The sequence below is a fragment of the Panthera pardus genome, unplaced genomic scaffold, assembly GCF_024362965.1.
Source record: "Panthera pardus isolate Hobbes unplaced genomic scaffold, ASM2436296v1 HiC_scaffold_3, whole genome shotgun sequence".
Taxonomy (NCBI): domain Eukaryota; kingdom Metazoa; phylum Chordata; class Mammalia; order Carnivora; family Felidae; genus Panthera; species Panthera pardus.
This window is the reverse complement of record NW_026526876.1, coordinates 36,408,967-36,436,541: the sequence shown is the minus strand read 5'-3', so window position 1 is coordinate 36,436,541 and position 27,575 is coordinate 36,408,967. Positions and strand designations below refer to the sequence as shown.

At 42.3% G+C, this 27,575-nt stretch overlaps 1 long non-coding RNA gene across 1 annotated transcript; it reads left to right on the top strand.

Moving 5' to 3' along the window:
* The first annotated feature begins 2,683 nt into the window (after positions 1–2,683).
* Positions 2,684–20,798, top strand: LOC109247379 (uncharacterized). Its single transcript, XR_002071713.2, has 3 exons — positions 2,684–3,928; positions 10,322–10,419; positions 20,528–20,798. It is a non-coding gene; the product is annotated as an uncharacterized LOC109247379 (long non-coding RNA).
* The last annotated feature ends 6,777 nt before the right edge of the window (positions 20,799–27,575 follow it).

The window sequence follows — 27,575 nt, the reverse complement described above, 5'->3', positions numbered from 1 at the left end:
AATCCATGGGAGCTTGGATGCCATGAGATCCCAGCTTTGACTCTTTGTAACATAAAATGGCTGTTGGAATGACTTGGAAAAGTGGGGAGTACATCTACCCATCCTGTGTTTTTCATGAAAGTAAAGCAGATTAATTCCATATGCTTTTAAATGTATACTATACCAATGGATACTGTGTATAACAGGTGGTGTGTATGTTTGCATGTGTATATAAATACAGCTGAACTTTGAAAAAGGCAGGGATTGAGGCACAGACCCCTGTGCAGTTGAAGGTGCATGTAACTCTTTGACTCTGACTTAGCTACTAATAGCCTACTGTTGACTGGAAGCCTTACTGATATCAGTCGATTAACGTGTATTTTGTGTGTGTGTGTGTGTGTGTGTGTGTGTGTGTGTGTGTGTGTGTGTGTGTTTATTTAAGTTTATTTATTTTGATAGAAATGGCACAAGTTGGGGAGGGGCAGAGGGCAAGGGAGAGAGAGAGAATCCTAAGCAGGCTCTGCATGGTCAACGCAGAGGCCACTGCGGGGCTCAAACTCAAGAACCACGAGATCATGACCTGAGCCAAAGTCGACTGCTCAACCAACTGAGCCATCCAGGTGTGTGTGTGTGTGTGTGTGTGTGTGTGTGTGTGTGTGTGTGTGTGTTTAAGTTTATTTATTTTGAGAGACAGAGCATGTATAAGCAGGGGAGGACCAGGGAGAAGGAGAGACTGAATCCCAAGCAGGCTCCCCACCAACAGTGCAGAGCCTGATGTGGGGCTCCAGCTCACAAACCAGGAGATCATGACCTGAAGCCGAGGTCAAGAGGCAGATGCTTAACTGACTGAGCCACCCAGGTGCCCCTGTTTTTTTTTTTTTTTTAAGTAATTTATTTATTTTAAGAGAGAGAGAGAGAGGGAGAGAGAATGAGTGGGGAAGGGGCAGAGAGAGAGGGGGAGAGAAAAAATCCTGAGCTGTTAGCACAATCCACACTGGCAGCACAAATCCTGATGTAGGGCTCGAACTCATGAACTGTGAGATCATGACCTGAGTCGAAACCAAGAGTCAAATGCTTAACCAACTGAGCCACCCAGACACCCCAATTAATATGTAATGTGTATGTTATATATGTATTACATACTGTATCCTTACAGTAAAGCTGAAGAAAGGAAAATGTTTTAAGAAAACCATAAGGAAGAGAAAATACATTTACTATACTGTATTTATGGGGGAAAAAAAATCCATGTATAGGTGGACCCTCACAGTTCAAACCTGTGTTGTTCAAGGGTCAACTTTATATATATTTGGTGGCAATTTGACATTATTATATATACATCCAGATATGGCCAAAGAAGGGTCCTCAGAGTCAGAAGGAGTTTTATTTCTTTTGGTATCTTTCCATCAGGAAGTTGAAAAAGTCATACATTTCCACCTACCGTCCTTCTTTTCTAGCTCCTCCCAGCTTTTTTTTTTTTCTTCAGTACTTCTGCTTCCTTTTCCCCAGCCACTACTCCAGGATTACTTACCAATCCCGAGTGACTGACAACTACAGGACTAAACCCAAGCCCTTTGTTGCTGATCTTCATACTGAGATGAGCCTTTCTGACTGTACTTTTAGGAGAGATTAGCCACCAGAGTCTCACAAGAAGATGAGTTAAGCAGGAACACCAACACCCTGTGCTGCAGGCGAGAATGCGTATGTCTGTGTCTGATGCGTAGGTCTCTGGAATGCTGCTGCAACATTTCTCATGGAATCCCGAGTCTTTAAAGGTTACAGTGTTCTGGAGCTGGCATGCTGGAATTGACTTAGCAATGTTGTTGCCTTGACCTCTCATCTAGAAAAATGAGTGATGGCTCAGCGGGAACCAGCCCGGTAGAGTAGCTGAGAGGATTAGAAGCCTCAGCAGCTTGGCAACAGTCAGATAGCCTCAGTTTCTCCACCCTTGGCTCTATTTCTGTTTGCTTTTTAAATCCCTGACAAAAAGAATGTACATCAGAGTTGGCCCTCACTCAGGACACTCAGTCAGTTGAGAGTCGGATTTCCACTCAGGTCATGATCTCATGGTTTGTGAGTTCAAGCCCCATGTCCGGCTGCTTGGGACTCTCTGTCCCCCTCTCTCTCTGCCCCTCCCCAGCTCATGCTCTCTCTCTCTCTCTCCCTCCACCCCCCCCAAATAAATAAACAATGGGGCGCCTAGGTGGCTCAGTTTGTTGAGCACCCATCTTCGGCTCAGGTCACGATCCCACAGTTTGTGGATTCGAGCCCCACGTCAGGCTCTGTGCTGTTGGCTCAGAGCCTGCTTTGGATTCTGTGTCTCCCTCTCTCTCTGCCCCTCCCCTACTCACACACACACTCTCTCTCTCTCTCAAAAATAAATAAACATTAATTTAGGGGCGCCTGGGTGGCTCAGTCGGTTAAGCGGCCAACTTCAGCTCAGGTCACGATCTCGCGGTCCGTGAGTTCGAGCCCCGTGTCGGGCTCTGGGCTGATGGCTCAGAGCCTGGAGCCTGCTTCCGATTCTGTGTCTCCCTCTCTCTCTGCCCCTTCCCCGTTCATGCTCTGTCTCTCTCTGTCTCAAAAATAAATAAAACGTTAAAAAAAATTTAAAAAAAAATTAATTTAAAAAAGATTGCAATTCTAAAATGATAATAATAATAATAATAATAATAAAACACTAAAAAAAAAGGAATTGGTCTTCACTCAATACCTGATGCCATGCCTACCAAAGAGAATACTCTCAACCTCTTTCCAACCCTGAGTTAAGGGTGAGGTGAAAAAAGAGACCCAAGACATTTAGGCCTGCCAACCTGGCGGGATCACATCTTATGGAGTGAGATTTTATAGGAGCGATTTATCTTGGAGTTTAAATAAGTGAGGATGAAAAAAATCTGCTGCCAGCTTCCCTACAGAATTTGCATAGGAACCAAGATTAATAAACACTTAAAAAGTGTAGAGAGAGCTAGAAATTGGCTTGTGGCCTGCTTATGCACAGGACTGAGCTGAAAGTCATCTTGTCCCCAGTAAACAAGTAATTCCAGAGCTGAAGAAAAACTGTAAATTATGCATCTAGGTCCCTTTCATTTTCAGATATTCTGTATTTTCTGGGAAAATGGTCTCAGTATGGAGGCTAGCCTTTGGGATATGGTGCCTCCCCCCCCCCCAAATAAATCTATATGGTAACATCTCTGTATTGTGAATTGACTCAGTAAGAAACCAAAGAGACAAAAAGCATTCAAACTGCTCACATTCTTTCGTCCTAGGAAGCCGTACCAGCCGATTTCTAGATATGATCTATTTTAGCTCAAAGTGCGATCACACTGTATAAAATATACATTCACTGAGAATGAGACCTAGCACAGATCACAGATACCCCAGGGACCTGACATCAGGAATTAGGACAGGCCAAAAGAAAAAAAAAAAAAAAAAAAGACAAAACTCTTTAGGCAACAAGGCACAATTCAAACATTCAAGAGAGATTTGTATTTTTGCCGCCCCAAAACATGCATTAACTATGAAGTGGAGACCACAGTTTTAGGAGCTCTGCATCAGGAAACCTGAAGTCTTGCTGTGCCCTATCCTGATGGGTCTCAGTGACAAGAGATGCCAGAATGTGGCATCTTTGTTTAGTCCTGTGTACTTTTGCTAGAGTGATTCATTACTGTCTTATCTCAATTTAAGAGGACATTAGTATATGGAGGGGAGGTAACAGGATCAAAGGAAATGAAGAGGTTGAGTGGAGAAAAAGGTGTCACTATTTCCTAGAAAATACTTTTCTTACTGTCTGAGGGGGTAAATTACTTTCTTTAATTTATAAACCCCTTTTCATTTTTTTCCCGGGAATGAGAATACTATGGCTCTATCCAGGTTAGGTTCAGACTTGAAGTTGACAAATGGCAGTCCTGAAAGCAGACGCAAGTTTCATTCTCCTAAACAAGGAAATCAAATGGTAAAATCTTTAAGAGCTTTGTTTTCCATAACTTCTCCCCTTTCATGGTAAAGGGAAAGAGAAACCCAATAAACCAAGTTACAAACACTAGGTTTCAAACTCAAATGTTAAGGCTAGGCAAAGTAAGTCAGAGATGAGTGCCTTTTGCTCTGTTCTTTTTTTCTTTAAGCTTGTTTTTATTATTATTACTTTTTTTGGTATAGGGGGCTTCAAATTCAAGGGGGTCAGAAACAGGACAGAGGTAGCGGCAGTAATTTGCCCAAGGTTAACTGCAAAGCAGTGATCAAAGCCGTGTTGAAAAGAATTCTGACTCTCAGTCCTGTCTCCTTTCCAAATATCCTCACCGTTGTGGGTAACTGTCAGAGGACAAGTGTTGAAATCTTGGGGAGACCACATGTCCTAGATTTTACAGGAAAAGTCCTGATTTCACATATTCTCTACTGTTGTTAAAGCCATGTAGCTGTCCTAGAAATTCTAATATTCTGGCATTTGAGTTTAAAGAAAATGAAAGAATTGTGTGTCTGGGAGTCAAGGCAAAGAGGGTACATGATAGCTGGTGTCAGGCCGGGTAACAGGAAGGAGACAGAAAGATCTGATTGCTAGAATAACCAGGCAGCTCAAATGAGGGTAACAGAATCCTGTGCTGCAGAGCATCAGCTGATGCTGAAAAGAATGCTCTCCCCAAGAGTGTTAAAACAGACTCAGAGAAATATTGCTGTTTGCAACCCACCTCTGGAGTACTGGTACTCCAGACTCCATCAGAAGCAGGCTCTCCTCTTGGAAACATAGTATATGAGACATCTCTGACATAGTGTAAGTCTTTTTTTTTTAAATTTTTATTTTAACATTTATTCATTTTTGAGAGACACAGCACAAGTTGGGGTGGGGCAGAGAGAGGGGGACACAGAATGTGAAGCAGGTTCCAGGCTCTGAGCTATCAACACAGAGCCCAATGCAAGGCCCAGACTCACAAACTGGGAGATCATAACCTGAGCCGAAGTCGGACAATTAACTGACTGAGCCACCCAGGCGCCCCTAATAGAAGCCTTATAAAGCAAAACAGTGTGGGCAATCCTTTAGTAAAAGGGGTGCGGGAATAACCTCATTAGAAAAAAAAATACTTTCATGTGGGGATTTGGAAGTCTTTAAATCACTTTACAAAGTCCGGTCTGTTCATTCCTTACTAGGAAAAGCAAACCTAGCAAGGGAAATGAGTTCTCTAGGTTTATAAACCCATATGGTAAATCCTAGGCACTTAGCCCCTACACAAACCGTAGAGTTCCAATATCAAGTGTATTTATTTAGTACAACCAATTCATTACCACTTAAAAAGATTGGAAATACATTTCAATGCTTTTCACCATATTTTTCAGTGTGACAGAGTAAAAAATCCAGGAGCACAAGAAAGGTTCAGGGGCAGCTGGCTGGCTCAGTCAGTGAAGCATGTGACTCTTGATCTCTGGGGCATGAGTTCCAGCCCCACATTGGGGGCAAAAATTACTTAAATCTTTAAAAAAGAAATGGTGGCGTGGGGGGGTGACACCTGGGTGGCTCAGTCGGCTAAGCGTCTGACTTCAGTTCAGGTCATGATCTTACGGTTTTGGGTTCAAGCCCCGCGTCGGGCTCTGTGCTGACCGCTCAGAGCCTGGAGCCTGCTTTGGGTTCTGTGTCTCCCTCTCTCTCTGCCCTTCGCCTGCTTGCGCTCTCTCTCTAAATAAATTAACTAACAACAACAACAAAAATAAAGTTGTGCCATTCCTTCAGATTAGATGAGAATAAATATTTAAAGAAAGAAAAGAAAAGAGAAAAGAAAAGAAGGGCGCCTGGGTGGTTCAGTCAGTTAAGCGTCTGACCTCAGCTCAGGTCATGGTCTCATGGTTTGCAAATTCAAGCCCCGCATAGGGCTCTCTGCTATCAGTGCAGAGCCCGCTTGGGATCCTCTGTCCCCCTCTCTGTCTGCCCCTCCCCTGCTTGTGCTCTCTCTATCTCAAAAATAAATAAACATTAAAAAGAAAGGTTCAGTTCTTCTTTTACCATAACCATCGTTAACCTTGTAATTCCATGTACTAACCGCAAAGGCTCATCCCCCTCAGCCTGGTGGGGCCTCTTGTCCTGCAGAGAAGTAGCACTCAGCGTTGCTGGATGAAGTACGGGATGCCTAGTTAAATTTGATTTTCAGATAATACATAGCTTTTTAGTATAAATATGTCTCAAATATGTCATGAGACGTGCTCATACTAAAAATATGCAATATTTGGAGGGAACGCTTCTATTAAAAACTGTTCATTGTTTTATCGGGAAGTCAAATTTAATTGAACATCCTATATTTTTATTTGCCGAATCTGGCAACCCCACCAAGTTTCTACTTTCAGATTTTGAAGATGGCAGCCAATGGCTTTTGAACTGTTTGATTTTATAAAAGGGAATTTTAAAATAGCTTTGCATGTTTGCGAAAATCTTTTTCTTGAGAGTCGATTGGCATTCTGTCATGTTTACTTTTTTAGGCTATGAAACCCCCAGAAGGATTCTCTGTCTCCCCTTTAATTTTCCTGTACCCCAGGGTATTAACCTTAGTGCAAAACAGCATAGGTTAACATCAGCTGGCTCCATAAACCTTAGCTCATCTCTTGAAACCTTTCAAATACTTTAAATACTTTTTTTTTGAGATTAAGTACCCATGTTTAAAATAGGGTGGTGATCGTGCCATATTTTATAAGAGAAATTGCTTTGAGAGTGATGTTGGCAGGATTATGTGGAAAAGCAGCCAAATGCTGATCTACCTCCCTGGGAAACCAGTGATGGTTTTTAACTTCTTTCTCTCACCGCTGTTACTACCTTGATAATACTTTTAGTGTTTCCACTCGCCTGCAAATGATGCAGGCAGACATCATAGACCTGATTCTGCCACTCCTGTAGATATCAAAGCTTACCCATTTTAATGGGGGGGGGGGAGGAAAAAAACTGCCGTGAAGAATAAATATTCACAAGCTTTTAATCAAGGGGTATCCCAAGAGACTCTCACATTTTACCATAACCCAGGAGAAGGAAATCTTTTCTATGATTATTAATAATTTGGTTTCCTTAGAAAAATCATCTCCGTTTGTTCATTAAACATTTGTTGAGTGTGTCTGTGCTACTCTTTGTGTATGTAAGCTTTTTAAGAAATATAATCTACATACAGTAAAATGGATAAATCATAAATGTGCAGGTCAGTGCCTATTGACAATCGTAACCACTATATAACTACCACACAAAATAAGATAAAGAATATGTTCATCACCCCGGAAAGTTTCCTCATGGCCCCTTCAGTCAATCCCCACCCCTGACCCCACTTCACCCAAGCAACTACTTTCTGATTTCTATCACCATAGATTTGTTTTGCCTATTCTTGTACTTCATATCAATGGAATCAGTCAATATGTGTTTGGGTGTGTGTGTGTGTGTGTGTGTGTGTGTGTGTGTGTGTGTCTGTGTGTCTGTGTGTGTGTGTGCGCTTATGGCTTTTTTTTTTTTTTATACAACACTGTTTTTGATCTAACCTGTTGTACATATCAATGGCTCATCCCTACATATTGCTGAGTAGTATTATAGGACTGTGGTTTATTTATCCATTCTCTTATTGATAGACATGTGGTTTATTTCCAGTTTTGGGGCTATTATAACTAAGGCTACCTATGAGCATTCTTGTACAATCTTATGGCTACATGTCCTCATTTCTCTTGGGTACATACTTAAGAATAGTCATAGGTTAAGTGTGTATTTGACCTTCTAAGAAGCTGCCAAACAATTCTCCAACGTGGTTGTACCATTTTACAGCCCCACCACCACTGTATGAGAGTTCCAGTTTTTCCATATCTTCATCAGCATTTGGTGTTGTCAGTCTTTCTTCAAAGCCCTTCTAGTGGATGTGAAATGGCATCTCCTTATGATTTTAATTTGCATTTTCCTGATGATTACTGATGTTGAGCATTGTCACAGTTGGGGTTCCCTTGGAAGCCGACTCCGAGAGGGAGATTAGTCAGCAGGAGGATTTTTTTGGGAGTGCACTTGGGTTCAACACCTATAGTGTGGAAGGCAAAAGGATGATTGGGAAGAGGAAAGGCGAGCTATGTAGTCTCAGAGGCTTCAGCTGACCCCACAGAGAGCACTGAAACTGGGATGACCCTTCAAAAATGTTTTGAGTTTGAGCAAGTGGCTAGGCCTTTATACCTCCATGTTGATTTGTCATTGGATACAGGCCACTGTGTAAAGAAAGAATGACCTTAGGCAAGTCAGGGCTCTTCAGCTGAGGCAATCAATCATTGAGATGGACTGGACAGTCGAGGGCTGTCTATTGGCAGCCTTTCAACACCTGAAGAATAAGTCCTTCGTTCCAAAAGAAAAATCTGGGTGATATATCATAGCATTTACCATAAGTACCCTTTCACGGCTTATTGGCCATTTATGTTTCTTTTTTTGTGGTGTCTGCTTAAGTCTTTTGACCATTTTTTAATTGGGTAGTTCATCTTTTTTTGTTGTTGGTTTTTAGGCATTCCTTATACTATCTGGGTATGAATCCTTGGTCAAGTAAATATACCATGAATATTTTCCCCTGTCATTTGTCTACTCATTTTCTTAATGGTGTCTTTTGATGAGTAGACATTTTTAATTTTGATGAAGTCCAATTTTTCAATTTTTTCTTTTATGTTTAGTGCTTTTAGTGTTCTGCCAAGAAATCTGTGCTTCCTTCAAGCTTGCAGTGATATTTTTCTGTATTTTTTCTAGAAGCTGTGTGGTTCTTGTGCTACTCACTTTCAAAAGCAGGGGTGCCTGCTAGGAATTTACCCAAGGGATACAGGAGTACTGATGCATAGGGGCACTTGTACCCCAATGTTTATAGCAGCACTCTCAACAGTAGCCAAATTATGGAAAGAGCCTAAATGTCCATCAACTGATGAATGGATAAAGAAATTGTGGTTTATATACACAATGGAGTACTACGTGGCAATGAGAAAGAATGAAATATGGCCCTTTGTAGCAACGTGGATGGAACTGGAGAGTGTGATGCTAAGTGAAATAAGCCATACAGAGAAAGACAGATACCATATGTTTTCACTCTTATGTGGATCCTGAGAAACTTAACAGAAACCCATGGGGGAGGGGAAGGAAAAAAAAAAAAAAGAGGTTAGAGTGGGAGAGAGCCAAAGCATAAGAGACTCTTAAAAACTGAGAACAAACTGAGGGTTGATGGGGGGTGGGAGGGAGAGGAGGGTGGGTGATGGGTATTGAGGAGGGCACCTTTTGGGATGAGCACTGGGTGTTGTATGGAAACCAATTTGACAATAAATTTCATATATTGAAAAAAAAAAACAAACAAAAGCAGGGGTGCCTGGGTGGCTTGGTCGGTTAAGCATCTGACTTCGGCTAGGGTCATGATCTCACGGTCCGTGAGTTCGAGCCCCGCGTCGGGCTCTGTGCCTGAGCCTGTTTCGGATTCTGTGTCTTGCTCTCTCTCTGCTCCTCCCCTGTTCATGCTCTGTCTCTCTCTGTCTCAAAAATAAATAAACGTCAAAAAAATCAAAAGCAAAGGTTATTGTGAGGGTGTTTCTGTTTATAAAAGTATTGCTTGATCAACACAGTGAATTAAGAGAATTTAGATGAGCATTAAGAAAACAAAAATGGCAGGGGGCACCTGGGTGAGACTCAGTTGATTAAACATCCAACTTTGGCTCAGGTCATGATCTCACAATTCGTGAGTTTGAGTCCCGCATCGAGCTTTGTGCTGACAGCTCAGAGCCTGGATCCGGCTACTGATTCTGTGTCTCCCTCTCTCTTTGCCCCTCCCCTGATCGTGTTCTCTCTCTTTCTCTCCCTCTCAATCTCTCTGTCTTTAAAAAATAAACATTAAAAAATTTTTTAAAAAGAAAAAGAAAACAAAAATAGGGTGCACCTGGCTGGCTCAGTCAGTAGGGCATGTGACTCTTGATCTCAGGGTCTTAAGTTCGAACTCCACATTGGGTGTAGAGATTACTCAAAAATAAAATCTTAAAAAAAAAAAAGAAAACAAAAATAACCAGTAATTCCATAAATATCAAATAATTGGTAATTCCATAAATATCACTGTTAACATTTGGTATACTGTCTTTTTTCTATGCACATATACATTACACACACACACACATGCACACACACCATACTGGGATCATAATATATTTTGCTTAATATGTTATTCATATTATTATGTTATTCATGTTATTCATGTACTCATGCTATTAAATATTCTTCAGTATGACTTAATGACTGTAGATGATCACATCTTAATTTAATCTGTTAATCTATAGATTAGTTAACTTATTTAACTAATTTCCTATTCCTGGATATTTAGAGTGTTTCTAATTATTTTTGCTGTTTTAGATATGATCCATGTAAAACCAAGCTGATAATAGCCCAAGCTAAGATTTTAAAGAAACATCACTCCAACACTTAAAGGGGCGCCTGGGTGGCTCAGTCAGGTGAGTGTCCGACTTCGGCTCAGGTCATGATCTTGCGGTCTGTGAGTTCGAGCCCCGCATCAGGCTCTGTGCTGGCAGCTCAGAGCCTGGAGCCTGCTTCGGATTCTGTGTCTCCCTCTCTCTCTGCCCCTCCCCTGCTCATGCTCTGTCTCTCTCAGTCAAAACTAAATAAGACATTTTAAAAAAATTTTTAAAAAGAAAAAGGGGGCACCTGGGTGGCTCAGTTGGTTGGGCGTTCAACTTTCGATTTCAGCTCAGGACATAATCTCACAATTTTGTGAGTTGAACCCCCATGTCTGGCTGTGCACTGACCTCACAGAGCCTGCTTGGGATTCTCTCTCTCCCTCTGCCCTTCTCCCTCCCCTACTTGTGTTCTCTCACTCTCTCAAATAAATAAATAAATAAATAAATAAATAAATAAATAAATAAAATATTTTAAAAATAAATGAAAAAGAAAAAGAATAATAAGAGAAAAGGAGGATGACAAAGAAGAAGAGAAGAGAGAGAGAGAGAATGAGAATAAAGAAAAAACAAAGGGGTGCCTGGCTGGTTCAGTCAGAAGAGCATGAGACTTCTTAATCTCAGGATCATGAATTTGAGCCCCACATTGGGTGTAGAGATTACTTAAAACAAATTTGGGGTGCCTGGGTGGCTCAGTCGGTTGAGCGTCCGGCTTCCGCTCAGGTCATGATCTCGCAGTCTGTGAGTTTGAGCCCCGCGTCGGGCTCTATGCTGACAGTTCAGAGTCTGGAGCCTGCTTCGGATTCTGTGTCTCCCTCTCTCTCTGCCCCTCCCCCGCTCATGCTCTGTCTCTCTCTGTCTCAGAAATAAATAAACATTAAAAAAAATAAAATTAAAACAAATTTTTTAAGAAAAGGAAAAAAAACAAGAAAAGAAAAAGTAAATTTTGACTCTCTCAAGATAAAACCAAAGGCAGATTGCATTAATAAGACATAATTAATTAGCATTGATAAGCACTTCTCAGAATCCTCTCTTCTCTCTCTTGTCTCTTAATACCTCACACATAGGACAATTATTTGAAGCTTCTGTCAGCCAGCCCCTTTTTTCCTGTTTCCACCTTCCCTTCCTTCCTTTCCCCATCATGTCTTCCTCCCTCTTAAAATGTTCTGATAAAATTCCTCTCACGTTCCTGTAAATATCTGCCTTCAATGTCAATTAAATCGAAGCTGTATCTAATTTTCTCCAGGACCTACTCATCTAGCAACAAAGCATTCTTCTTACCGTGTAAGAAAGAGGAAAGTTGTGAGAACTCATCCTTACTGTATTTCTTCCTATCCTATAAAGCATCTATATGAACTAAAACTCCACACGTGTAATTGTTTCCTTAGGCAAAATACCTAGAGTAAAACCCTGAATCAGAGAGCATAAACTTTTCTGCTAAATATTTTATTTATTTTTATTTTAAGTTTATTTATTTTTTGTAGTAATCTCTACAGCCAACGTGGGGCTCAAACTCATGACCCTGAGATCAAGAGACGCACACTCCCGCAACTGAACCAGCCAGGTGCCCCCAGAGCAGGAACATTTTTAAAGTTCTTAACACACATTGCCGAACGGACCTCCAGAAATGTACCAATTGACACTCCTTTCGGCAATATATGAGAATATCTGCTTCCACCCCTCCCCTCCAGTGTTAATTAGCTTTGTTCTCATCTTTGCCAATTTGGTGGGTGAAAGTGGTACCTCGTTGCTCTTTATTTTGCATTTCTTTGATTCATGGTCCGGAAGAAGTTTCGGTGTTCTTTTCCTATTGGCCTTTCTTACTGCTTTGGTGAATTGCTGTACACTTTATACTATGTATTCTTTCACTTACACCCCCAAGTATCATTTGAAGCAGATGTTACTATTCTCGTTTTGGAAAACAGAAACACTTGGATTAACTGATTTCCTGCGATCTCAGTGGCTGGTAACTGGTAGAACCCGTACAAGAGCCCAAGCTGGCTTGACTTAGAACAGGCATTCTTTTCTCATCTTCTCATGATCTTCTTCTGTAAACTCCAGAGCTGATTGATGTAATTCAATGCAAAGAATGGCTGGAGAGTACGCGACTCAATCTCAAAGTTATGAGTTCAAGCCCCCTATTGGGTGTAGAGATTACTTAAAAATAAAACCTTAAGGGGCGCCTGACTGGCTCATTCAGGGGAGTACGTGATTCTTGATCTTTGGGTTGTAAGTTCAAGCCCCACACTGGATGTGGAGATTACTTAAAAATAAAAAATAAAATAAAAATTTTTTAAAAAGCAAGGGCAGGGGCACCTGGGTGGCTCGGTCGGTTAAGCGTCCGACTTCGGCTCAGGTCATGATCTCACGGTCCTTGAGTTTGAGCCCCGCGTTGGGCTCTGTGCTGACAGCTCAGAGCCTGGAGCCTGTTTCAGATTCTGTGTCTCCCTCTCTCTCTGCCCCTCTCCTGTTCATGCTCTGTCTCTCTCTGTCTCAAAAATAAATAAACGTTAAAAAAAAATTTTTTTTAAATAAAAAATAAAAAAAAATAAAAAGCAAGGGCACCTGGGTGGCTCAGTTGGTTAAGTGTCCAAATCTTGATTTTGACTCAGGTCATGATCTCACAGTTCATGAGATCAAGCCCCACATTAGCACAGAGCCTGCTTGGGATTCTCTCTTTCTCTCTCTCTCTCTCTCTTTCTCACTTTCTCTGCCCCTCCCCTGCTCGTCCTTGCTCTCTCTCTCAAAATAAATAAATAAATAAATTTAAGAAAAAAAAGTAAAGAATGGCTGGAACAGTAAGACTAGAGCTTGAGTCCCCATTTTGCTTTTTGCAGTTCATATGAGTTTTCCTCACCTGTTTAATTTAAATTTCATTTAAAAACTTTTTTTCACTGTTTACTTATTTTTGAAAGAGAAAGAGAGACAGGGCGCGAGACGGGGAGGAACAGAGAGAGAGGGAGACGGAATCCGAAGCAGGCTCCAGGCTCTTTCTGAGCTGTTAGCACGGAGACGGGGATGGGGTTCGAACTCCATCCCGTGAGAGCCAAACCGCGAGAGCATGACCTAAGCCAAAGCTGGATGCGTAATCGACTGAGCCACCCAAATGCCCCAAAATTTCATTAAAAAAAAAAAAAAATAGGCTTCACTCCCGGCGCAGAGCCTATCACGGGACTTAAGATCAAGACCTGAGCTGAGATCAGGAGTTAAATGCTCAACCAGTTGAGCCACCCAGGCGCTCCTCGTTTAAATATTGAAAACTTACTAACAGACGTCATTTTCTCTTGATGGTCACCACAATCTCTTGGTTTTCCAGCAGCACCACCCAAATCCTTTTGTCTCTAGAACCTCTCAGTCTTTAGTTTCTTCATCTGTAAAATTGAGTGTTGGACTAGATCATTTTTTTTTTCAACGTTTATTTATTTTTGGGACAGAGAGAGACAGAGCATGAACGGGGGAGGGACAGAGAGAGAGGGAGACACAGAATCGGAAACAGGCTCCAGGCTCTGAGCCATCAGCCCAGAGCCTGACGCGGGGCTCGAACTCACGGACCGTGAGATCGTGACCTGGCTGAAGTCGGACGCTTAACCGACTGCGCCACCCAGGCGCCCCAGGACTAGATCATTTTTAAAATTCTTTCCAGGGGTGCCTGGGTGGCTCAGTTGGTTGAGCGCCGCACTTTGGCTCAGGTCATGATCTCTCGGTCTGTGGGTTCGAGCCCCCCGTCGCTCACAGCACAGAACCTGGAGCCTGCTTTGAGTTGTGTCCCCCTCTTTCTCCGCCCCTCCCCCACTCACTCTCTGCCTCTCCACCTCAAGAATGGATAAACATTAAAAAAAATTTTTAATAAATAATAAAAATAAAGTTCTTTCTTGTTCTTAGTTATAGTTCTTACTATGTTTCTATTAATTTTCTGTAGAAAAAGCTAGTATGTTCCCATCTATCAGCTTTGGCTAATGAGGGTTGCGTCCAACAGTCTGTGAAGTCTAGGAAATTCCCCTTAATAAAAGTATATACTACAAGCAGTGACAAACTTTGAAAGTTTCTTTCTTTAAAATATACTCACTATCTAAATCCAAGTTGGGCATGGGAGATCAGTGTTGAACATCGGGTGTTTTGTGTTTTATATTTATATTATAATGTTCAAAATGCAAGTATAACATTTTAATATTTGTCAGTTACTTTTACAAAAATAAATCCTAAATTACTAAAAAAAAAAAATGCTTTTTTCTTTCTGACCTCCCTTTCTGTCCTTCTCACTGTCCTTTCCTCCTGATCTGTTGCATTCTTTTCCAGAGGATGTCTCTCTCTTCCTATGTCTCTCTGTTCACTGGATTTGAATATCCCTCCCCCACCCCAGTTTTGTTTCCATGGTCACATTCTGTGTGTTTCTACTTTTACCCTCCATCATTCTCTAAACTCGTTACTGCTCTCCTTGCTTTACTATTTTTTACTATTCTCTGTGTTCCTCTCCATCAAAGCTACAAGATAACCATAAAACCTAGAAACATAGCAAATAGCTTAGTTTTTACAGATTGAAACCCCTTGATTACTTCTTCTGAGGTATGTAGGTTTATTCAGTGAAAATGAAAATCAGAGGCGCCTGGGTGGCTCAGTCAGTTAAGCATCAGACTTTGGCTCAGGTCATGATCTCACGGTCCCTGAGTTCAAGCCCCACATCAGGCTCTGGGCTAACAGCTCAGAGCCTGGAGCCTGCTTCAGATTCTGTGTCTCCCTCTCTCTCTGTCCCTCCCCCGCTTGTTCTCTCTCTCTCTCTCTCTCTCTCTCTCTCTCTCTCTCTCACACACACACACACACACACACACACACACACACACACAAACATTAAAAGAAAAAAGAAAATGATGGGGTGCCTGGGTGGCTCAGTCAGTTAAATGTCTGACTTCGACTCAGGTCGTGGTCTCACAATTCGTGAGTTTGAGCCCCACATTGGGCTCTGTGCTGACAGCTCAGAGCCTGGAACCTGCTTCAGATTCTGTGTCTCCCTGTCTCTCTGCCCCTCCCCCTCTCATGCTCTGTCTATGTCTCTCTTTCAAAAATAAATAAACGTTAAACAAACTTTTTAAAAAGTTTAAAAAAAGAAAATGAAAATCAAAGTTAAATTATATGAGACAAGGCATCACAGACTCATTTCAGGGATTGATAGAAACTCCATTAGTGTTTCATGCACTGTGGATTGGCACATCACATTGAACTAAGCATTCCTAATGCGGGGCATTCTATTGACCACGTGATGTAATGTTATTGAACATAGCATGTACGGTAATATCCATAAGCCTTTTATTATGTATGTTCGCCTGTGTTTCCAGATTTTTATGGCCATTTGTAGCTCATCAATGGATTTTTTCCTTGCCTTTTCTCTCTCTATGTGTTATCCATATTTCTTCATAAGTGTGCTCTTCATTAGAACTCGCCCTTGTTTTAATGATTTAGCTTTGAAGATACAACTGAATGCTTAAGTGGAGTCCACTGAGAACCAGAAGTTGTAGAATGGTTGAGTTCTATTTTGGCCCTTCTCATGTTTCTGTCAACTGCCAGAATTTCTGTCCCAATTAAGAGGAGGAAGTTACTCAAGAGAGGTCCCTTAGCAACTCTCAACCTCCATTTAAAAAATAGCATATCAGCCATGGTCTTTTTACTTTTCTGAAACAGTCTGAGAAATTATTAAAAACAATAAAATACGTCTCTACAGAGTACTATTTTTCCTGAGGCCTTTAAATGTGTATCTATGATTCCTCTCTTTCCTTTTTCACAATATCATTGGGAGACAAACATTTATTATTCCCACAGCACAAAAGAGAAACTGGATGTACAGATAGGTTTTGAATTTCCAAAGCTCTCAGTAAGTTGGACCAGATCTGAAACCAGAAACTGGGTGTCCCTGCTGGCTTAGTCTCTTGTCCAGAGCTTTTAATCCTCCCACAAGAAGCTGTCCGGTTCATGTAGAGGATGTGGCTTGCTTATTCATTGCTGTTGGAAAATGACCCTCTCTCTTCCTTCCTACCTTTTACCTCTTATTAAAAAAAAAAAAAGCCAATAATACCCTCACTTTATTAAATAAGAGAAAGAGAATGAAGAATCCATAGCAGCCTGCCATCTGGAATGGCCCAGGTGATAGCCAGCCACCTAGAGGCAGGGAAATGGCCATCGTCACTGGTGATTTCAGTGATTTTTTTTTCCCCCACTACCAGCTGTCATCACAATTTCCAGAAAACCTGCCAAGAAAAAACAGGAATTCGCATTTCATGGAACCCCCTCCCCCACACTATTATGAACCTTGGAACTTATTCTGACTGCTCCCTGCCCTCATACATTCATTCCCCCACCATTCGAGATAAACAGGCAAAGTATTTGACCTCACCTGCCTTTGAAGAACTTAGTATTTAGGAAGGTGCCTCCCTTCTGCCAGAAATACTTACCGAGACTGAGTTATTATTTCTTTCCCTAATCTAGATTGTTTTCTTAAAATAAATCAGAACTCCCAGGGATAAGCACCTTATCCACACTTTCCCTTTCTCCTCTTGTCCTCTCGCACGCCAGACAATACACTCAGGTATGTAGGTAACTGGCGGTTGGAGTGCTTATCTTTGCTTCTAAAGCATGTGACTTATTTATGTTGTACCCAAACACGGCACAGTGCCTGGCCCATTGTTGGGACTCAGTGAATGTTTGTTGAATGGAACTTGCCTAAATTGGCCTTAGGCACCTCTTGCATTTCACAGTGTGCTGAGTTCCAGGGAAAATCAGACTGACTAAACCAACTGCTCCCTTCCTGTCTGAGGAGACCCACCCAGAGACCAGAACAGGGAGGCCACACCTCTGCAAAGGGAAAGGGCTTGACTGGTGTCCCCTTCTGCCTGTGATCCCACCCGATACTTTTTCCTCTGCTGCAGGCTAAGTAAAGCCTTCCTGAAACTTGTTTTTTCCAGGCACCCTTGTGGGGCAGAAATGCCAATAGAACAGGCTGTGGGCTAGATAGGCGTCAAGAGTAAATACCAGAACCTGAATTGTATCACTGGCATTGCTCAGAAGGGTTAGAATTTGATGGGGACCTAAGTAGACTGATCTCCCAAGAGAGGTATCTGTCTGCAGTGGTTAAGGGCATGATCTTTAGAGACCTACCGTGCAGGTTTACATAATTTTTGCAATTTCTAAACTGTGTGACCTTGGAAAAGCTACTTCTATTTCAACTTTGTCACTGTGAAGTAGGGATAACAATGGTACCTGCATCATAAGGTTGTTGAAAGGATTAAATAAGTTAATATTTAATAATAAGTTATAATAGAGTTCAATATTGCTATTGCGAAGGAGGATGGCTTTGGATGGTAACAAATTTATTCTCTTGAGGTTTGCATGTGCAAATACAGGTCTGGGTCAGAGTTAAGAAGGGGAGTCTGGAGATAGCAGAGTTATTTTGCACAAATGAATGAGAAGAATTTGGAATTCAGGGTAGGGGGACAATCAGAGGAGGGCGTAAAGAGGAGAAATGAGGGAGAAGGGAAAGATTAAAAGCAATTCCAAATTTACAATAGTATAGCAAGATATCTTTTAAGAACAGGCATTTTTTTAAGTTTATTTATTTATTTTGAGAGAGAGACAGAGAGAGTGAGCAGGCGAGGGGCAGAGGGAGAGGGAGAGAGAGAACCCCAAGCAGGTTCCTCGCTGTCAGGGCGGAGCCTGATGCCGAGCTAGAACTCGGGAACCATGAGATCATGACCTGAGCCAAAACCAAGAGTCCATTGCTTAACTGACTGAGCCACCCAGGCTCCCCAAGAACAAGCATATTTAATTTGAAACTGGTGATGTTGCTGAGATCTGAACCACTGCTAAAGTAAAATGGTACAACTCCTCCGAGAGCAATTTGGCGCTATTGAAATTAAACTGTACATATCTTTTGACCCTTCAATTCTATTTCCAGGAATTTATCTTACCTAAGTACTTGCAAACAGATTCACGTCTTCTGTGTTTATAACACCAAAATCTTGGGAGTTACCTAAGTGCTCATTAATGTAGTATATGAGCTAAAAGATTGAGGCAAGGTTATAATACTATTTATGGTAATACCCAAACTAAAAAAACAAAAACAAAAAACAAAAACAGTTCTATTGTAGGCAGAGGGAGAGCACCAAGAGCCAATGGGAGGAGCCATGCCCAAGTCCAAGCCAGAGTCTATATTCTAGAGGAGTATAGAGACATCATGTTTGGAGTGGCTGCTAGGGGTGATTAGGGTTGGGTCACAAAGCCTCCCACAAAGTTGCACAGAGAAAAGATCCCCATGACAGCGGTTGGGGAATTATCAAGAAGGAAGGCCTTTGATGATTCCTTTTAAAAAACAGCTGGTGCAGAACACCTGGGTGACTCAGTCAGTTGAGTGTCCAACTCTTGATTTTGGCTCAGGTCATGATCCCAGGGTCATGGGATTGAGCCCCAGGTCAGGCTTCACTTTGGGCTCCCCACTGACCATGGAGCCTGCTTAAGATTCTTTCTGTCTCCCTCTGCCTCTTTCCCCCACTTGCACTCTCTCTCTCTCTCTCAAATAAAAATAAATACTTAAATATATAAATACATAAATAAGCAAGATGATAACACATTTTATATATATAAACAACAGCTAGTGCTTATGGCCCCTTATAGAAATCTGTAGTTGTATGGTTCCTGGGTGGGTTTGGTGCTTAATGGGCCAGGGGCAGATCAGAAAAAGGTAATCAAGGAGCAGGAAGATGGGGCTAAGAAAATGAGGCAGGGGAGTTGTGGGTAGATAATCAGTTATGTAGATTTTTAACTAGCCTTTCAACTGAACGCAAAGGATATTGATTAAAAGATTGATATCAACAAAGAGAGGCCTCATTGTCCGATTGAGCATTTTAAAAATCAATAACTTGCATGATCTAGCTGGGAAAGATAATTAATAGAATGGATGATAGTAGCAAGATTTAAAATCATCTTGACAGATTGGAACCAAGAGCCAAAATCAACGAGATGAAATTTGACAGGGATAAAGTGAAGACCTACATTTTGGTTAAAAAAAAAAAACAAAATCAATTGTACAGGAAGCAGTGGTACTGGCTTGGCAGCATTTTATGTGAAAAAGGTTTAGGCCTCACCAAACCCAGTGAGGTCACAGTTTCATGAAAAAACACAATGTCAAATCAAGAGAGACAATAATCTCACTGTGTTTTGAACTGGCCAGTCCTAGGTGCCCCATATTGAAAAAGACATTGATGGATGAGTGTATACCCATTGAGAGAACAGGTTGGAACAGGATCCAGTAACTTTACCAGGTGAGGAAGCATTGGGGGAGTTTAGAGATGTTACATATGGAGAAGAGAAGACTAAGGTGGAGAAGGAATAGCTGTCCTCAAATAGGTTACTTTGTCAAGTGTAAGGCAAACAATATGAAATCGACAATGTTCAGCCATTTTTAATATAGAAAAATGGCAATTTCATGTGGCTCAACCTGAATAGAAGATGTCAACTCATTTTGTAGTTCAGCAGAGGGCAAATGAGAATCATTGGGTGCAAAGGGGAAGCAAACATTACATCAATCTGGAAGGAATTTGTCACAATCAGACGCTCAACAGCAGGATGAACTGCCTTACCAAGTTCTAGGTTCCCTGTCACTGAGACAGCTCAGGTAGAGCTGGGCAACAGTCTGTTGGGGACATTTAGAATTTTCTGTATTTAGTGGGAGACTCTCCATGATCCAGACTGAATCTCCAGCTTCTCCAGCTAGGCACCACGGTATCGCGACAGCACACCAGAGTGCCCTGGCCATCCTACGTTCTGAGCTATCCATAGGGAGAGCACAACATTGGAACGGGGAGATACGTAAAGAACAAAGAATAAGCAGAATGTCCTGAATTGGGACAATCAGGACAGACAAGTACATGTGAAAGATGAAGGAATGGGGTGAAAATAAATCCTGGGGAAGGGTTAGGAGGAAGGAGAAGGTATCATACTGCTGAGTCAGGATTTTAAGCTTGCAGATCTGATTTTCTTTTCTGACTATGGAGTTTGGGGTTACAGCCCGGTAGCTTTCTTCTTCCCTCTCTATAGCTCATTCTCCCTTCCTCCCCTTAGGCAGCCCTTATGGAAACTCTGAAACTCTTTTTCTCTTTTCTTCCAGATGGGGAGCTCTGGCAGAATGTTCTGGCCTGTGTGCAATGACTGAATTCTCTCTGCCAAGGGATAAAGCTAAAATCTGCTTTCTTGGAAACCAGCTAATGTCTTTAAGAAGCATGACCCCAGTTAGGGAGAGATTGGGAACTTTGAATAAAGCGGAGGGTAAGAAAATAATTTTCAGCGTTCACAGGTACGGTAATTTACAAGGATATTAGGATCTGAATACCAAGAAATAATTTAAAAATAGAATTTTCAGTCTTGAAATCTAACCTCACACAGACTACTACATTGGTCTTCTTTGAATCTTAGATAACTCTAAGTGTTTTCAACAATCTGTGGAGGAGGCAAGAAACATATCTCACATTTCCATAGGACAGATATTGAAAGGGACACGTATGAAACAAATAAGCAAAATACAATTGATATCCTATTGAACCCTCAGGAATTTGCGGGCTTTATAAAGTCCAGAAAACCCAGAATATTGCTCGAGTCCATAAGTAAGGAGGCTGAAGGAAAAAGAATGGAATTTGGGGTGGGGTTAGGAAACCTGAGTTCTGTCCCTAGTTAGGCCACTGACTCACTATGTGATAATGGCCAGTCACTTCCTGGCTCCGTGTTCCAGTCTCCATCTCCCCAGCCCCTGTCCCTGTCCAAATAAAATAAAAGAACAATTTTATTCTTGCTTGAGAAAGTTAAGCATGATTGTTTCTATAAAGCAATCTGGAAAATAGCCATTCCCTTAGTGAGAAGATTGTTCATTTTATAACCAGTGCAACCTCCTGGGTGGCACATAAAGTCATAAAGACCCTACATTTCTTATTTGTTTTGGGGATCCTCAGATGGGGATGAAATAAGTAGGTGGTCTGATTTCCTCTTCTGCCTTCTGGGATGACATGGTCCTGTTCCTAAGGAAGGCTTCTGGAGAGAGATTTGGGAGATAACTGGGTAACACCCAACTAGGTCAGGGAGTGAGTCAGGGCTCAAGGACTCGATACCAACCTCTCCCACTCCTGCCAGGAAACCTCTGGGGTAAGACAGAGATGAGAGAGTTGCTGAGGGGCGGGCCTCACGGCAGCTTGCCCTGAGGCCTCTGGCTTGTGGTTTCACCCTGGTCTGCCCTGCAGCTGTAACGTGTCTGCTGACACGCAAGCCCTGACAGGCCTTCCCTCTCCCTTTCCCAGACTTCTGCTCAGTCCCAGAAACAGATGGCACATTCCACCCTAGAAGTGAGTATGGGAGAAAAGAGAGGAAAAGGGAAGAACAGAACCAGGAGGAGATGGGACGCTTCAGAACACACAGGACAGAACACAAGAGACCTTTGTCCAGGAGGTGAGTAGGAGGTAGAAACTAAACTCACCTCCAAGGAAACCAGGATAAGAAAAAGGCAGAAGACTACCGAGTACCGCAGCTGGGCTGACACAGAGGGTAGAACAGGACTGAGGGCTAAGCCTGAAGAGTATTCAGCAGCACTAGCCTGGAAACCTGTAAGACTCAGAGCAAAATGGCAAACTGTGACATTTCTTGTTTGGAGGTACTCAGCTCTTGCAAATCCATCCCTCTTTGCTCAACTCCATTTCCAGTTTGTGGCAATTCTTAGAACTCTTCTCCAGTGCAAAAGCAGTTTTGGCCACCTAACTGTCTGCCAGTCACATTTGCCATATGTGAGTTCCCTTAGTGCTCACAACAACCCTGCAAGGTAAGTTTCACGATCCCCATTTCACAGACGGGTACATTGAATTTGGGAGTAGTGGAGCCAGGTCTGTATCAGTTGCCAGAGCCCTCATGGATTCCACTCTGCCAAGCTGCCTTTGATTTGAAGTCAAATCAGATCAAAATGATGTCAAGGTAGTAGAGACTTCTTAAGCCCTCCAAGGAGCGGTCAGGAGCAGACCAGTGAAGGAACAATGAACAGAGATCTCTAAATCTCTGAATGTAGTATTTGAAAATTCTGAAATTGTTAGGATTGCTAGGCCTCCCTGCAGTGTGAGATCCCAGTGCAGACTTGATACCCTCTAGTGGAAGTTTTCTGCATTCACACAGCCTCTCTGGCTTCAACCCCAAATCGATGCGAGGGAGGCCCTCATTCAATCACTGGAGAGCATCCCAAAAGAACAGTCAGCTGAGAGATACATGTTTCTATGTCAGTGTCCACGGGGGACAGAGGAAAGACTATAGGGTGGAGGGGAGATGTACTGAGCACTTGGTTCAGAAGGAACTCTAAAGGAAGTCCTTGTTGGTATATAAATGAACTCAGATATTTGTATGTTATTAATAGGAGCTCAATACACATCGCATGGGACTTTGGTTTTTAGGGCTCTAGAGAGTGACTTTTTTTTTTTTTTAATGTTTATAATTATTTTTGAGACAGAGACAGAACATGAGCAGGGGAGGGGCAGAGAGAGAGGGAGACACAGAATCCGAAGCAGGCTCCAGGCTCTGAGTCATCAGCACAGAGCCCAACGGGGCTCAAACTCACAAACCACGAGGTCATGACCTGAGCTGAGGCTGGATGCTCAACCGACTGAGCACCCAGGTGCCCCGAGAATGACTTTTTTTAATGGTGAAAATTAGTGATCGGAGTCACAAAGTGACTTGCCTGAGACCACAGGGTAAGTAAACATCAGCAATGGTGGGACTAAATCCTTGTCTCCTGACTCCCAACCCAGAGCTCTTTCCAGTATATGACGCTCCCCTATTTGTGGGTCGATTGATTTTAGCCATTAGTTGGTGTGCATATAAGGACATGAGGTTGTAGGCATAATGAGGGAATTGTTTTTGCCCACAATTTATTTCCTGCCTGCAATCTATATACTTTGCATTCTTTTGTTCAGCACATTTATAGAGTGCCTGTTATTGCCAAACATTACTCCAGGCATTGCTTTTCAGGTTTGTGGACTTTCCTAGGGTGCCCAGCATTTGAAAACAGCCTCCCAAGCTCCCAAGCCCCATGCCTGAAGCCATCCAAGCCCTTCTGGAGTGTCTTCCCCAAGTTCCCTATGCTAAGGTGTTAGATTTATTTCTGTCTCCCTCCTCCTGCAGAGGTAATCCCTGAGAATGGAAGTGGGTTAGAAACAGATTACTCTGATCCAGGGGCTTTGCCTTCTCCTCCCTGAATGTGGCATGGCGGGGCGGGGGGTGGGGGGGTGCGGAGAGGGGAAGTTACAAATAGCCTGAAATTCCCTTTTAGGATTATTGCTTGATTTAGCCAGCTGGGGTGAAAGGGGAGCAAGAAGAGGCAAGGGATTAACTCTAGACTGGGCTTGAACAGCAGGATACATGGGCTTCTTTTCTGGCTGAGCCAGATGATGAGCAATATCTCCTCCCAAACATACCTTTAGAAATAAGGAATTTGAGGCAGGGCAGAAAAAGGTAAAGGAAAAGGCCTTTGTCCTCAGCAGCAGGGATGAGTGGAAGGACAGATGAGAAAGAACAGTTCATAGAAGAAAGTTGTGCAGCACAGAAATAAAGGGTCACGTGTGGGCTTGGAAGTTACCCGCATTCCGGGGATCTTAGCTTCAACAGAGGTGAAAACTGCTCCCTAGGGGAAGACAGCTAACATACAGGGCTTCCTGAGGATCTCTAGTTAATATCTAGGTTAGGGACATAGTGTTTCATAGCCTCGCTTTAGTGACACTGCACTGGGATGGACACTGGGGGCAGGGACGTGATCTGTGTCCAGAACAAAGAGCCGTTACACTTATCAGGATTCTGCTAGGCTCTGTTTATACCTTCCAGGCCTACCACAAAGCTTGGAAGCAAGGGCCATAACTAACCAGAGTGGAAACATGCATTAACTCATTTAATGAGTTAACAATTCTGTGATTTAGGTATTTCATTACCCCCTTTTTATAGGTAAGGAAAAAAGGTGGAAGGAAGATGTAAATTCAGGTGCTATAATGTTCTTAACCACTATGTGAAAGCTATAGACAGTGAATTCTCGGAGTGACCGAGAAGTTTTGTTAACATTATTAGCTAAAAATCGGTTGAGAACATTTCTTAGGAAGTCAGAATTCTTGGTTTCTTCTGTCACTTTATCTTGAACCACTCACTTATTTTGCTTTTCATGCTTTCACTCAAAGGAGGGGAGTACAATATAAACACATGCCAAGCCTATTACTCGCTTCAATCCAAGTATCATATTGTTTACTGTCATCAATAAACATTATAATCAGAATCTTCCAGTTCTCCAGAAGGATTTTCTTCATTCAGATCAACTGTGTTTCTAGAATGTAGGTCACTAGGCACAATTTCAGAACTTTCAATCTTTGATGTCATCTGCCACTGGGAGGGGGGAAAAATGCAAGCACATGTCCCACTGCTCAAGGGATAGCCCATCCTCTTTGGCTCCATTTAGAAATTTCAATAGGAAAGCAAGGGATTCCAAGGAACCCCCTGTATTTGGAGAACTAGGATATCAACTTTGCTCTCTGTCTTATCATATTCCATCTGGGATTCTACTCATCCATCTATTGAATAAATATTTGAATATTCTACTATGCGCAAGACTGTTTTTCGAGAGGCAGAGCTCCCAGCCACCTTATCACTTCCTCTAATTGCTTTTCATTTTGCCTTTTCAGAAAGGCAAACTACTGGGGCCGTAGGATTTGAAAATATCCTTTTGGTGGTTGGTGTTACTTCCCCAAAACACGGCTCCCAATGTTCTGGGGAGTTAATGAGGTAGGAATATAATATAAATTTTCCAAAAGAGCAGTTATTTTAAAAAGCCTACTTATGAGTCATCTCAGAATGAATTGATATCGACTTCCCCTAATATTTCACCCAGGCTGATATAGAACAAGTTTTCATTCCCTGAGAATCCGGTCAGAGGGGCACCTGGCTGGCTCAGGCGGTGGAGCACATGACTGTTGATCTTGGGGTTGTGAGTTTGAGTCCCACTTTGGGTGTAGAGGTTACTTAAAAATAAAATCTTTAGGGGTGCCTGGGTGGCTCAGTCGGTTAAGCATCTGGCTCTTGGTTTCGTCTGAGGTCATGATCTCACGGTTTGTGAGCTTGAGCCCACATCGGGCTCCATGCTGAAAATGCAGAGCCTGCTTGGAATTCTCTCTCTTTCCCTCTCTCTGCCCTTTCTCCCCTCAAAAAATTAATAAACTTAAAAAATAAACTTAAAAAAAAGAAAAGTAAAATCTAGAAAGGAAGGAAGAAAGAAGGAAAGAAAGAAACTGGTCAGATGGCAGACAGAGGTGACCTGGGATGTATTGGTTACCATGTGGGTACATTAAAACTCAGTGGTGGAGGAGTGCCTGGGTGGCTCAGTCAGTTGAGCATCTGACTCTTGATTTCGGCTCAGGTCATGATCTCGCAGTTTGTGAGTTTGAGCTGCGGTGCAGAGCCCGCTTGGGGTTCTCTGTCTCCCTCTCTCTCTGCTCCTTCCCTGCTCTCTCTCAAAAATAAATAAATACACATAAAAAATTCAACGGTGGAGGAAATCATCTCGGATAGACTATGTCAATGTTCTGTATTAATAACCATTCTCATGGAATGGAGTTTCCTCACTTCAGTGGGGAGACCAATAAAAAAAAATCATGTTTTATTTTCTGGGGTGTAGACAGACAAGAGTCTGTTAAGAAATAATGAGCTGGGGTGCCTGAGTGGCTCAGTCAGTTGAGTGACTGACTTCAGCTTTGGTCATGATCTCATGGTTCATGAGTTTGAGCCCCACATAGGGCTCTGTGCTGACAGCTCAGAGTCTGGAGCCTTTTCAGATTCTGTGTCTTCCTCCCTCTCTGCCCCTCCCCTGCTTGCACTCTCTCTCTCTCTCTCAAAAGTAAATAATAATAAAACATTTAAAAATTAAAAAAAAAGAAATGAGCTCTCATTTAAATGCTTAATAACACACATTCTTTAATTAACACATACATATAGCACCTAATTTCATGTCACGATTAATGTGTCATGCTCCAGGTTCAATGCTGTGGCTAGGACTTGTGGGGAATTCTTACCCTTGAAGAATTTACAGTATAACTGAGAAGTCAAGATTTTAGGCAATACAAGTGATTCCCAAACCCAAAGTAATCCCTCTCTTTTGATAGTCCATAGCATTTTATTTGGACTTTCATGATAATTATATTTTGGCCTATAGGCTCTTGTATGTACGTACCACGAGCTCTTAACTCATTGCAAAATGCTGTAGACATGTGCTCAATAAACAGTAATTGACAGACTACATAAGGACCTATAGGTAAGTGTGGAAGGTGTTTGCCATTCAGCAATGATTACAGTATGTATTTTCTAGGATGAACTCAACATCATAAATCCTTTAACAACTGAATGTGAAGCAGTACAGTACAGTAATTAGAGCATGGTTTCTGGATTTAGTCTGCTTGGATTTGAATCCCAGTTTTGCCAGTTATTAGCAGTGTGACCGTAAATAAATTACTCAATTTCTGTGGCCCAACCTCATATGTAAAAGTAGGGTATTACTCTGGTTTGTGGTGAAGAGTAATTGAGTTAATATATGCAAAATGTTTACAAAATTGCCTGGCACTTGATAAACATTTCTAAGTATAGGCTATTGTTATTATTAAACTGGTGCCTCTTTCCCGAAAGGACCAACAAGAAACGTCTTTGTCAGTCCATGTGTCTTTTGCTTCAATAGACAGTAGTCATTATGTTTGTTCAATAAACACAGCAGTCATTAATCTCTAGTTTGACAGAATTTTCTTCAGGTTCAGGCTGAGAAAACTAGGGCTGTTTAAGGTTACACAGCATATTGAGGTCAGATCCAGATCCAGAAACTATTCATTTTTGGTCTTTTCGTGATCAAAGAAAAACACTTGTCTCCGAAGGGCAACACCTTTTCTAGGGAATGGAAACAAGGTGCAGCAACGTCCCAATCTTGCAAGAATGCGGCAACTCCTTGCGCCCAGAACACCTCGAGCGCAGGCGCAGCTCCCGCTCGGGCGCTCTCTGGCGCGTGACAGCCGTGCGTTCCACCCTACCCCCAACGCCTCTTAGTGCGCACGCGCGCAGTCTGTACTCTCGCCCTGCCCTCCTCCCCTCAACGCGCACGTGCGCGTTCGCGCCGCTCACAC